This window comes from Crocuta crocuta, unplaced genomic scaffold, assembly GCF_008692635.1.
Source record: "Crocuta crocuta isolate KB4526 unplaced genomic scaffold, BGI_CrCroc_1.0 scaffold8, whole genome shotgun sequence".
Classification (NCBI taxonomy): domain Eukaryota; kingdom Metazoa; phylum Chordata; class Mammalia; order Carnivora; family Hyaenidae; genus Crocuta; species Crocuta crocuta.
The window spans coordinates 1,030,531-1,041,175 of NW_027532162.1; the positions used below are offsets into that span (position 1 = coordinate 1,030,531).

Genomic DNA, 10,645 nt, shown 5'->3' on the forward strand with positions numbered 1-10,645 from the left:
GCAGAAGCCCCAGGGAGCTCCGCGGGACCAGACGTTTCCGGCCTGTCCGGGGAAGCCCGCTGCCCCCAGCGTCCTCCGACCCCGCGCTCTGGGACGCGGCTCCGGACAGAGCACCTGCCGTGCTGCTCAGCTTGAGTCACGGGCGCACGGGGGTCTGTCTCGGGCCTGGGGGAGCCGGTCAGGTCTGTCCGCGCGGGCAGCAGCTTTCCTCCTGCCGAAGGGCGTGCGTGTTTCTGTAAATGCTGAGGATCCGGTCTCAGGGCTGCCGGTCTGTGGGAACACAAGGGGTTTCCCCGAGTTCTGAGGGGCCCGGACACCGTGTGGCCCCCGCGCTGTAACGAACAGACGACTCTTTTTTGTTCTCGCTTTTCACAGAAGAATCCTGTTAGCACATCTTTTGGACCCTACAGTGGTCTGTGATTTTCTTTCAGAGATATTAATTTGCTAACTGTGTAAGCAGCTAAAAATAAGAGATAAGGGAGTAGCCCTAAATGCCTAAAGATGATAAAAGTGTGGCCCTAAAACAGATTTTCACTTTGTCCAATAATGAAAAGCCCTTGATGTGTCTTTCCTGCTAGAAGTGTTCCAGATGCAGTGGACAGTGGGGTCACAGGGCACGTGCGNGAGATCGAGGGCGGCGCTCCGTCCCTTCAGGCATATCCCGTGCCAGGCTCTCCTTCATTTTCAATGTCAGATTTGGAAGTTCGGCGTCAGCATTTCCTTTGGAAGTATCCATTGTTGTTTGGAAGGGGACCTCCCGGTGCTGTTCTTTTCAAACGAGGTTTGCCGTGGCCTTGGTGCNGCCATTGTGGGCACCGGGGCGACCGGGTCGGCCTTGAGAGAGTGTTCAGGCGCGACGTTCCCGTCTCCCAGCCCGTCCGGCTTCCACGGGGCACCCTGGTGACACGGGGTCCAGCTCTTCTGTCCTCGCTGGAGGTGTGTTAACGGGCCTGCCGCGTGTCACCGTAAACTGGGCTGCTCACACTGTACTGTATTTTCATGACCTCCACGAAGAGAACCTGTACTGGAAGTAAATCCTGCCCTTTAAGAATGTTTGGCCTCGGGTCTGCATTAAACGGTCTAATCCATGTTCATGCAAAAACTGGCTGGGAATGTTTGCTTTCTTTACCTCCCGTGCAGGCCGCTTTGCTTTCGGGTGGCCTTTTCCCCGGTTAGATTAAAGCCAACCGACCTGTAATGAAGTCGTTGTGAAAATAAACGCAGTGAGTCTACGCAGGACAGTGGGGTGCTCGCTTCTGCAGCGGCCCGGTGTGCAGCGCATCGGCCGCGAGTCCGCGTGGCCGAGGCCCTCGGCCGCTTTTTCGCATTTGTTTGACTTCGCCAGCTTTTATCTGGTTTCTGAAGGTCTAAGCTCATCCTGTACATACAGGTTATTTTTAAGCAAAGCTTTTCAGCTTTTAAGTGTCTAGTATTTTTCTAAGAATAATTGGGAGAACTATTTGCCATTGGTTTTGATGTACGATACAGATGTGTTCCTCCAGCATGTCGGCCCCCGTCCCTCTGTTCTCATTGTGTGACTATTGTAACCGTACGTCTGAAATAATGCAGTATTTTGAGATATTAGTATACCCTTAATTATTAATGAAATAAAAATCTCTTAGCTTATCTTTGCGGTGGAGAAACGATGTGAGTCTGAGGTGTGAGTTCTGTTCTGACGTGTTCACCTTCACTGACTGCCTGACTTGGGGAAGGAATAAGGTCTCGCCAGCGCAGGCCAGGCGGGGGGGCGGGGGGCGGGCCCCGTGGGCCTGTCTGGTGGCAGTGGCCTAAGAAGGTGGCCAGCACTGAGCGCAGACCAGGGTCCTGTGGCAGGGGAAGGGGTAACTTGNAAGGGGGCAAGTGTGAGGAGACGCCCACCCCCCAACCCGCGTAGGGCAGTAGGGCACCGCCGCCTCATGAGCCGAGAGCTCCTACTGGTGACCGGTGAGCCCTTGGGGCCCCTCGGCTGCCGCCCCGCTCCGCCCCCTCGAGGACCCGCCCCTCTGGGCCCGGGCAGCTTCCCCGCCTCCCGTCTCCTGTCTCCCCGCTTGTGTCTTCCAGGGGGTCCCCGGCGCCACAGGCGGCGGCNCGCAGATGTGTCATGCGCCCAGGAGTGAAACAAAACAAGTTGTACGAGTTAAAAAATTTGGGGGGAAATCTGAAATTTTTAATAAATCCTCTGCCACACAGACACTCGCGTGGAGAAAACCACAGCGGGACGAGCGTGGTCCAGCTGGTACCACGCGCTGAATGCTGTGCAGACGGTGGGAACGCACCTGTCACGCTGCGCTGCCCCAAAGGACCCAGCGTGGCTAAGGGGACGGAGGCCATGACGGACCCGGCTCCCCAGTCGGGCCATCTCTGGCGTAGACGCCTGAACGTCAGGAGCAGAGCGGTGCTGAGGGGGCACCGTGGGCCCGGCAGGGGGGCGGGGGGAGGGGCCCCGAAGGAACAAGCCTGTCGGGATGTCTGATGGTGGCATCGTTGCTTCTGCTATAATTTAAGCCTTCATTTCTGAACATCGCTGACCGGACGTTTCTCTGCGCGCCGCCCCGTGTGGACCGTTTACGCGCGCGTTTAGCCCTTGGAGCTGTTGCAAAGCGGGGTTTCCTGTTTCGTAGATGATTCGGACAGTCCCGTGTCACCTGCCCAGGGAACCGCCTCCGGTCACAGGGCTGACGGGAGGCGGGCAGGTCCGTCTGGGATGCCTGCACCCGGGGTTCCCGCTGCAGGTGGTTCGTCTGGAGGGTCCTACCCGTGGGCTTCGGACGGCGTGTGTGTGTGTGTGTGTGTGTGTGTGTGTGTGTGTCTGCGCATGCAGCCTGGGAGTGTGTGTGTCTGGGTGTGTGTGTGTGTGTGTGCGCGCGCATGCAGCCTGGGAGTGTGTGTGTGTGTGTGTGTGTCTGCGCATGCAGCCTGGGAGTGTGGGTGTGTGGGTGTGTGGGTGTGTGTCTGGGTGTGTGTGTGTGTGTCTGCGCATGCAGCCTGGGAGTGTGTGTGTCTGGGTGTGTGTGTGTGTGTGTCTGGGTGTGTGTGTGTGTGTGTGTGTGTGTCTGCGCATGCAGCCTGGGAGTGTGTGTGTCTGGGTGTGTGTGTGTATGTCTGGGTGTGTGTGTGTGTGTGTCTGGGTGTGTGTGTGTGTGTCTGCGCGCGCAGCCTGGGAGCTCTCCGCCCACTGGTGGGCACTGGGAGCGCAGGCCTGCGCCCGGGACCTCTGCCCGCCTGCACAGCCTCAGCGCGGGTCCTTGGCCCCAGGCCTTGACTCCTGGCCAGCGCACAGGCATTGGGTGCCAAACGTCGATAAACCCTGCGTCCTTTGTTTAGGAAAAAGATTTGAAGTTAATTTCTACACCCAGTGGGGCTCAAACTCAGAACTGTGAGATCAAGAGTTGCGTGCTCCAGGGGCACCCAGGTGGCTCGGTCAGTTAAGTGTCTGACTTCGGCTCAGGTCACGATCCCACGGTTTGTCGGTTCGAGCCCCACGTCGGGCTCTGTGCTGACAGCTCAGAGTCTGGAGCCTGTTTCCCATTCTGTGTCTCCCTCATCTCTCTCTGACCCTCCCCCACTCGTGCTGTCTTTCTCAGAAATGAATAAACTTTGAAAAAATTTTGAGAGGGGAAGGGGAGGGAGAGAGAGAGAATCCCAACCAGGGTCCATGCTGTCAGCGCAGAGCCCGACTCGGGGCTCCATCCCACGAAACTTGAGATCATGATCTGAGCCGAACTGCGGCTTATTCTGTCCTAATGTCTCTTCACTGAATGATAACTGGGAAGACACGCCCTACTTGTCTCCGTGAAGTTAGCACTCCTCCTCCGACCCACAGACCTTTCTGGGCTGCTGGGCGGCCGTGGCTCCAGCCTGAGAAGCCCTCCACGCCTCCACGTCGTGTCTTCACGCCACGGTCACGGCACAGGCGGGTTCCATTTGCACGATAATCCTCCGAACTCCTGCGCCCCCTCCCTGCACCCGTTCCCCCGTGACCATCGCCAGCCCGCCTTGTCCTCCTGGGCCAGAGCTGGGGGGCTTCTTTCTGTCCCCTTCCTCCCACAGCTGTCTGGCCTCTGCCTTACCTGTCACCCCCACAGCAGGCCGGGCCGCCCACGCTGCCTTTCCCGACGAGCCGCCTCCCCGCGCTTGCGGCCTCAGGCCCTGGCGGTGACGGGCGCTCAAGTGTCCTTCGGAGGGACTCCTCTAGAAGTGGTGGCCTCAGCTCCTGGCGCCTAAGACATGAATGAATGAGTAGAGAATCTCAGCTTTCAAGAAGCTTCATGACGTTTTAAAATCAGCTGCCTGGGCCCCCGTCTGGTTCAGTCGGTAGAGCACGAGACTCATGTTCAGGGTCGTCAGTTCAAGCCCCATGCTGGGTGTGGAGCCTACTTAAAATTTTTTTAAATAATAAAATCTTCAAGAAAACACTCAGCTGCCTTTTTGCTCATCAGGATTCCGAGAACTTGGTCCTCCTGCCCCTCAGCCGGGACCCGGTGTCTCTGTCAGGAGCTCGCCGTGCACCCTCCTCGCTCCTCGGACACAGTCAGGAGCACCTCTGACGAGGGCCCCTGCGGAGAGAGGGCCGCCTCACACCGACGGGCCCTGGCTGGGTGCCTGGCTGGGCGAGGAGCCGAAGGGACGCAGGCGGCGCCCGCACGAGGAAGCCCCCCGAACACCGGGGCCTCCTTGGCCACGTCCTCCTCCCGGCCAGGCCCGGGGCTGGACAGCAAGGTGCCCAAGGCCCAGTGTGTCAGGCAGAGGCCGGAGCCTTCTGCTCAGAGGGCCACCGCGTCACGGCTCACGGGGGTGGAAACGGGTGTGGAGGGTCCCACCAGGATCCGCGCGGTCTGGGTGCAGGGCACCTGCCTCTCTCTCCCTCTGTTTCCCTGGGGAGGACGGAGAACGGAATTGCTCCTGTCTGGTGCCCGTCACAGGCAGATCGGCGACCCCCTGATGGCCGTCACTGCAGAAGGGATCGGCTTCAGGGCTGCTCTCCCTGGTCCTCGGCACGTCTCAGCAGCCACCCCACGCCTGACAGCCCGGTGAACCCCCCGGGGAGGCAGGAGCCAACAGCCAACAGAAGACTGGCCACGGCCCCGCTCCGCTGGCCCAGTGGAGAATCACACAGCCCGATGCCACAGCACGTGGCCGGTCGCTCCTGTCTCCATCCAGACCCCGAGGACATGAAACTGTTTTCTTCCTGGCTGCACCCTCAGTACCTAGAACAGCACCGGGCTCAACCAGTAAACATGTGTTGGGTAAATGGATGGATGGAGACAGTCGGCCCGTCTCTGGGGCCTGGGGCCGCGAGGCCTGGGCAGCCGGCTCTCAGCCGAGGTCCCGTGTCGGCACCCCCTGCAGGCCTCTGCGTGCTCCCTTCTCTGCAGGCTGCTCCCACAGGGCAGGCGCTACTTTCTCCGGACATTCAGATCCCCTCTTCCCGCTCTCACCCCCCACCCAGCCACTCGAAGGAAAGGAAGGTGTCCCAGGACCAACGTGGCCCCGTGGGCAGGGGCCATGCAAGATCTGGGGAAGAGTGTGCAGGCCTTGAGGTGCAGCGGCCCCTGGGAGAAGGTCAGGTGCCAGTCTGCAGGGCTGGGACCCACGGCACCTTGTGGCTGTGGGGGGGCGCTATGGGCGCCTTGGGGGACAGGACTGCCTGCTGGACCAGGGGGTCCCCGGCACAGAGGGCCGGGTACAGGTGGCCCCCGGGACCGGGCACTTTCCCCCAGACCCAGCCCACCGCAGCTGCACCAAGGGTCTCTCGAGGCCTGAGCCCCGCTGCGTGTGGGGCCTGCCAAGCCGGGGGGCCAAGGAGGGCCCGACGAAACCCTCCCTGCCCCCTCCCCGCCCCTGGCCCTCCCCAGAGCCGGGCCTGCAGCACCGTGCACGAGCTTAACACTCAGCCCCTTGACCTTGGAGGTCTGAGAAGCCGGTTGTGTGTTGTTACAACAGCGGCCGCCAGGCGGCACCCGTGACCCAGCCCCGCGGGCGCAGGGCCCTGCAGGGTGGAGGGAGCAGCAAGAGCAAGGGGCCCAGCTGTCGCCCCTGGGCCCCCCGCAGGGCGCACCTGCCCTCGCAATGGGAGACAGGTGGCCGCGGCGCGGCCTGGCTGCCGCTTCTGCCCCCACTTGGTGCCTGTGGGGGCTCTGTGACCCGTCATGCCACAACCATGCACCACGATGGAGGGTCCGCGTGGAGCGGATCCTGAGGCACACCTTGGGGTTAGGGTCCAGCCGGACCCTCTCAGGCCTGACTGGCCCACCCACCGACCGCTCACATTGCCCCCCACCGTCAGGGTGGAGCCCCCACCGCCCGGCAGCCAGGGGAGCCCACACTGTCTGTCCGGTTCTCCGCGCAGGCTGGGCCCCCGTCCTGGGTAATTCCCGCTGACCTGCCTGCCCCTTGGGGCTCCATGACACCCTGGTCTTGGACAGACACCCCCTGGAGCTGGGCAACCCCCCACCCCATCCTCTGTCCTCAAGCCCCGCTTCAGTGCCTGTGTTTTGGGGTAGAGAAAGTCAAGGAAAGCGGGAAAGACGGAAGGAGCCCGAAGACCCACAGCGCACAGGTGTGCCTGGGCTGCAGTCGGGAGCCTTAGGGTCAGGAAAGGCAGCTGTGGGAAGGNCGCCCCTCTCCAGGCCCGGGCTCCCCCCCAGCAGCTCCCCGAGGCCCAGCCCAGGCTGATGGGGTCCCCACACTGCACTGTGGGGTCAGCGGCAATGAGGACAGCACAGGTGATGGTGTGCCAGGCAAGGGTCACTGTCACCGAGGAAGCAGCTGGAGGGGCAGCTGGTGGGGCAGGGTGTGGGGTGATGGCACCCACCCGGGCAAACTCATTTGCTCCCCTGGAGCCTGGTGGGTGGCCCAGGGTACAGCTGGGGCGTGGGGGGCCTTAACTCCCAGTCTCGAGCCTGGCCAGCCTCACGGTGGCAGTGGCCTCAGCCCAAGGGAAGCCTCTTTGCCATCAGTCCAGCCCCAGGAACAGGGCCGTCTTCCGGCCTCCACTCTGATGTCCGCAGCCTGCTGCCCGCCCTGGCGCCCTGGTCCCAGCCCCTCCACGAAGCCCCCTCTGCCTCGCCTCTCGTGCCCCTGCCCAGGGAGGCTTTCTGGGCCTCTCAGCAGCCACCCCCGGCCCTGCACCCAGCCCTGCCTTTCATGAGCACACCTCACAGGGCGTTATGGCACAGAGAGGCTGACGCCTTGGCACCGCAGGGCAGTGACACTGAAGAGCTCACTTCTCTAAGAGCTCAGAGCCGTTCCCAAAGGCCTGGAGATTCTAAGAGACAATAACACTTCCCCTAAAGGACACCAGCGCTCACGGAGGTCACAGCCACCGCAGAGGTGTGGGCAACATCGAGTGGGGCCTGTTGTAAGGGGGCTGTCCCCTTTCCCAGGAGCCAGCATGTGCTCAAACTCCAGGGGGCTTGGGGACCCCTCGCCAGCCCTGTGCTGTCAGATGGAGAGACTGAGGCAGGAGATCCAGGGGCCCAGCCGTGACCCTCAGAGGGGGCCCAGGTGCTCTCCTCCAGCAAAGGGCCCAGCCCCTCCTGCCCGGCCGCTGCCCAAGGTTCCTCCCCAGGGAAGCTTCCCAGCTCTGCCCCCGCTCCCTGCCCCCTCAGCGGGGGGGGGGGGGCCCCCCCGCCTCTCTGTGCACCCTGCCTGGGGCNTCTCCCCTGATGCCCACACTCCACTCTTTGACATCAGGTGACCACAGGAGCCACGCTGGGCTGCCTAGGGCCCCAGGGCCTCTCTGCACTCACTGGGCCTGAGATAGCCCGAGGCCTTGGCCAAGGCAGCTGTCCCCCAGTGTGTCCCTGGGCCACTGTCTGTGAAGTGCAGGGAGCCCTGGGGGGCAGGGACGACAGCCTCATCTGAACCCGGTGCCGCTTACGTCCTCCCTTTAGACGGTGTGTCCCCTAAATCCTAGGCCAGCAGAGCCCCTCCTCTCCTCCCCATTATCAAGGGGACGAAGTGAGGCAGGCCCCTTGCCAGCTCTGGGCTTCGTGGCCCCTGGAGCCCACGCGGGGCTTGGAGCCGAGGTTCTGCATGGACATCCCACTCCCACTTTGCCTGGGGCTGAGCGCCGCGCTCCTGGGGACTCCAGGGCCATGGCTCCTGCAGCTCCAGTGAGCGTTTTGTGTGGCTGTGCGAGTGTGCACGCGCGTGCACACGATCCGTGCATGCCATGTGTGCGTTGTGTACATGTGTGCACACCTGTGTAGGCCATGCATGCACGTGTGTATGCGTGTGGGCACGTGTGCCACGGGTGTGCACGTGTGCTGTACACTGTGCCTGTGTGTGTGCACGTGTGCTGCACGCTGTGTGTGAGAGTGCATGTGTGTGCATGCATGTGTGCTGTGTGAGTGACAAGGGGGGACAGAGACACTGTGCCACAGACCCCCCAGCTGCCAGCGGGGGGCGAGGGGCCTGGGGGCAGAGAGGGCTGGGGACTGGAGCAGCCCCTGCAGGGGGACAGGGCCTGGGCGGGGCTGGAGAGGGAGCCCTGGAGGCGGCCCGAGGTGTCCTGGGAATGTCCCAGGAGGCCCGCCGCAGCACCATGGCAACGCCGCACAAAGCAGTGTCCTACTTACACCCCGCCCCCGCCCCGCCGCGCGGGCTCTCCGTTCCAGGAGAGGGTGCGGGGCTCTCAGGCCTCCTGGGGCCACACTCCCTGGCCTTTGGGTCTCAGTGCCTTAGAGGCCGTGGCCTCCTCTTGGCATCCCGCCCAACCATGGACGCTGGGCCAGGCCGTGGGGATCGTTTCCTGTCCCTTGAATGAGTGNGGGGGGGGGGGGCAGAAATGCCCGGCACCCAGTAGGTGCTCAGCCCCACAAGTGCCCTCCCTGCCTCCCTGCTGGGCTGTGGGGTCGGTGGCTACGACAGACCTTGGAGCCCCCCCGGCCGAAATCTCGGGGCTCTCTGTGCTGCCAGCAGCCACGAGGTTCTCTGTACCCCAACCAAAGACCTCGGGTCAAGGCCTCCCCAAGTCAGGGCAGCGTCTCAGCGGGAGGGGGCAGCTGAGAGCACTGGGGACGGAGCCCGAGCCGCCCATACGCCCCTCACGGAACAGGACCCACAGGAGGGCCGGTGCCCCTCGCTCGCTCAGGTGCCCCTCGCTCGCTCAGCCACCTCAGCCTCTGTCCAGAGCAGGGCGGTGACCCAGACCCCACTCACAGCAGGCGGGAAGGTGGGGAGGAAGACCCCCTAGGCCTGACATTAAGTTCACCTGTGCCTGACTCCTGGCCCAGCCTGACCTTCAAGGGCCAGCCCCACACCCGTGCCCATGGTCTCTGCCTCCAGGAAGCCCGTCTGGCCTGGAGCCCAGGTGGCCTCAGAGCTATGGGTCCAATGCCCAGTGCGGCTAAGCAGGGAGCCTCCTGGTGCATTCGTGGGGCAGCCTGAGGGACCCCCTGGCTGAGCCCGGTCTTTGACGTCCGTCCACACGTCCCTCCTGCCATTGGCTGCCCTGGGCTACCCAGACCTCCCCGGAGTCACCTCTGGGGCAGTGCCCTGAGGGCTAAGGGCAATGAGGCCGTGAGGACACTTTGTGGAGCAGCAGGGGCCCTGGGGACAGGAAGCCCGTGGCCCCACAAGGGGTGGGTGTCATAAGACACTCATCTAAAACCAGATGTTTTCCTGACCCCACCCGGTGAGCTGGCCAGGCCGAGGGGCCCGCCATGTGCCTGTGCCCTCAGGGCCCGGCAGCTGCTGGACCCTGAGCCCCCGCCTGCCCTGGGGACAAGAGCAGAGCCCCTGTCCACACACGTCCAGCCAGTCCTTTCATCCAGCAGGTGGTCTGTGTCCCCAAGGCCAGCGCTAGCGACCACGTGAGGAATGAACGAATGAGGCTTGGAGGGGGCAGCCCCGTGTACCCTGTGTGTGGGGGGGGCTGGGCTCGGCTGTGTGTTTGCACCGCGAGCGGGTAGCCCCCCACCCTGGGCGCCAGCTGCAGCCGCCATCCCCTCCCCCACCTCAGGCCCCCTAATTTATGCGGCGAGGGGGGCCATCCGCTTACTTGTTCCCCGCCTGGCAGTGGCTTTGTCCCCAGGCGGATTCCCAACAGCCGCCTTTGGGAAGAAAGGGCTCTTTTCTGGCCGGCAGTGAGGTCACCAGGAGGGGCTAGACGGGCACAAAGGCCAGGCCAGGCCCCCCCCACCCCCTGCTGGCAGCTGCCTCTTTGTCCCCAGCTCTCAGCCTAGAAGAGACCCCAGCCCCCCTCCCACCCTGCCTCCTGTTCAGCAAAGGCGGGGCCAGGGCTTCCTCGGAAAGTTGACAGAGTGGGGGAGGGGCCCAGAGCAGGCCCCTTCCCTTCTTCGCTCCCGATGAGTGACAGTAGCAGTTATCACTGGACCCAGGGTAGCTGTAGGGGTCTCCGCTTAGTAGGGGGGTTCTGTCTAGCCTGTCTACCCAGGCAGGCAGGTAGGCAAACTCCCTTCGGGGTAGGGGTTGCAGGAAGGTGAGAGGGAGGTGTTAGGAGGCAGCCTGGAGGGGGTAGGCAGCCGGTCCCTGGCCAGGGGGTGCATAGTCACGGGGAGAGGCTCAGGGCAATGCTCCTTGCACTTAGCAACCCAACCCAGCTTCTCCCTGGATCTCGTGATGCCTGGCCTGTGCGTGTGTGTATCTGCTGTGTGTGCACACCCAGAGTGCGGGGAGG

The 10,645-nt window shown here is 63.2% G+C and overlaps 1 long non-coding RNA gene across 2 annotated transcripts in view; it reads right to left on the reverse strand.

Annotated features, from left to right (window-relative positions):
- Positions 1–2,145: 2,145 nt before the first annotated feature.
- Positions 2,146–10,645, reverse strand: part of LOC144241855 (uncharacterized) — a 9,324-nt gene continuing 824 nt past the window's right edge. The window contains exons 1-3 of one of the 2 annotated variants that reach the window (XR_013338217.1): positions 10,007–10,068; positions 4,071–4,220; positions 2,146–2,645 (exon numbers count right to left, since the gene is read on the reverse strand). This is a non-coding gene — a long non-coding RNA (uncharacterized LOC144241855). Of the gene's footprint in view, positions 2,646–4,070; positions 4,221–10,006; positions 10,069–10,645 lie in introns of those variants that run through there. The other variant, XR_013338216.1, reaches the window with a different exon arrangement.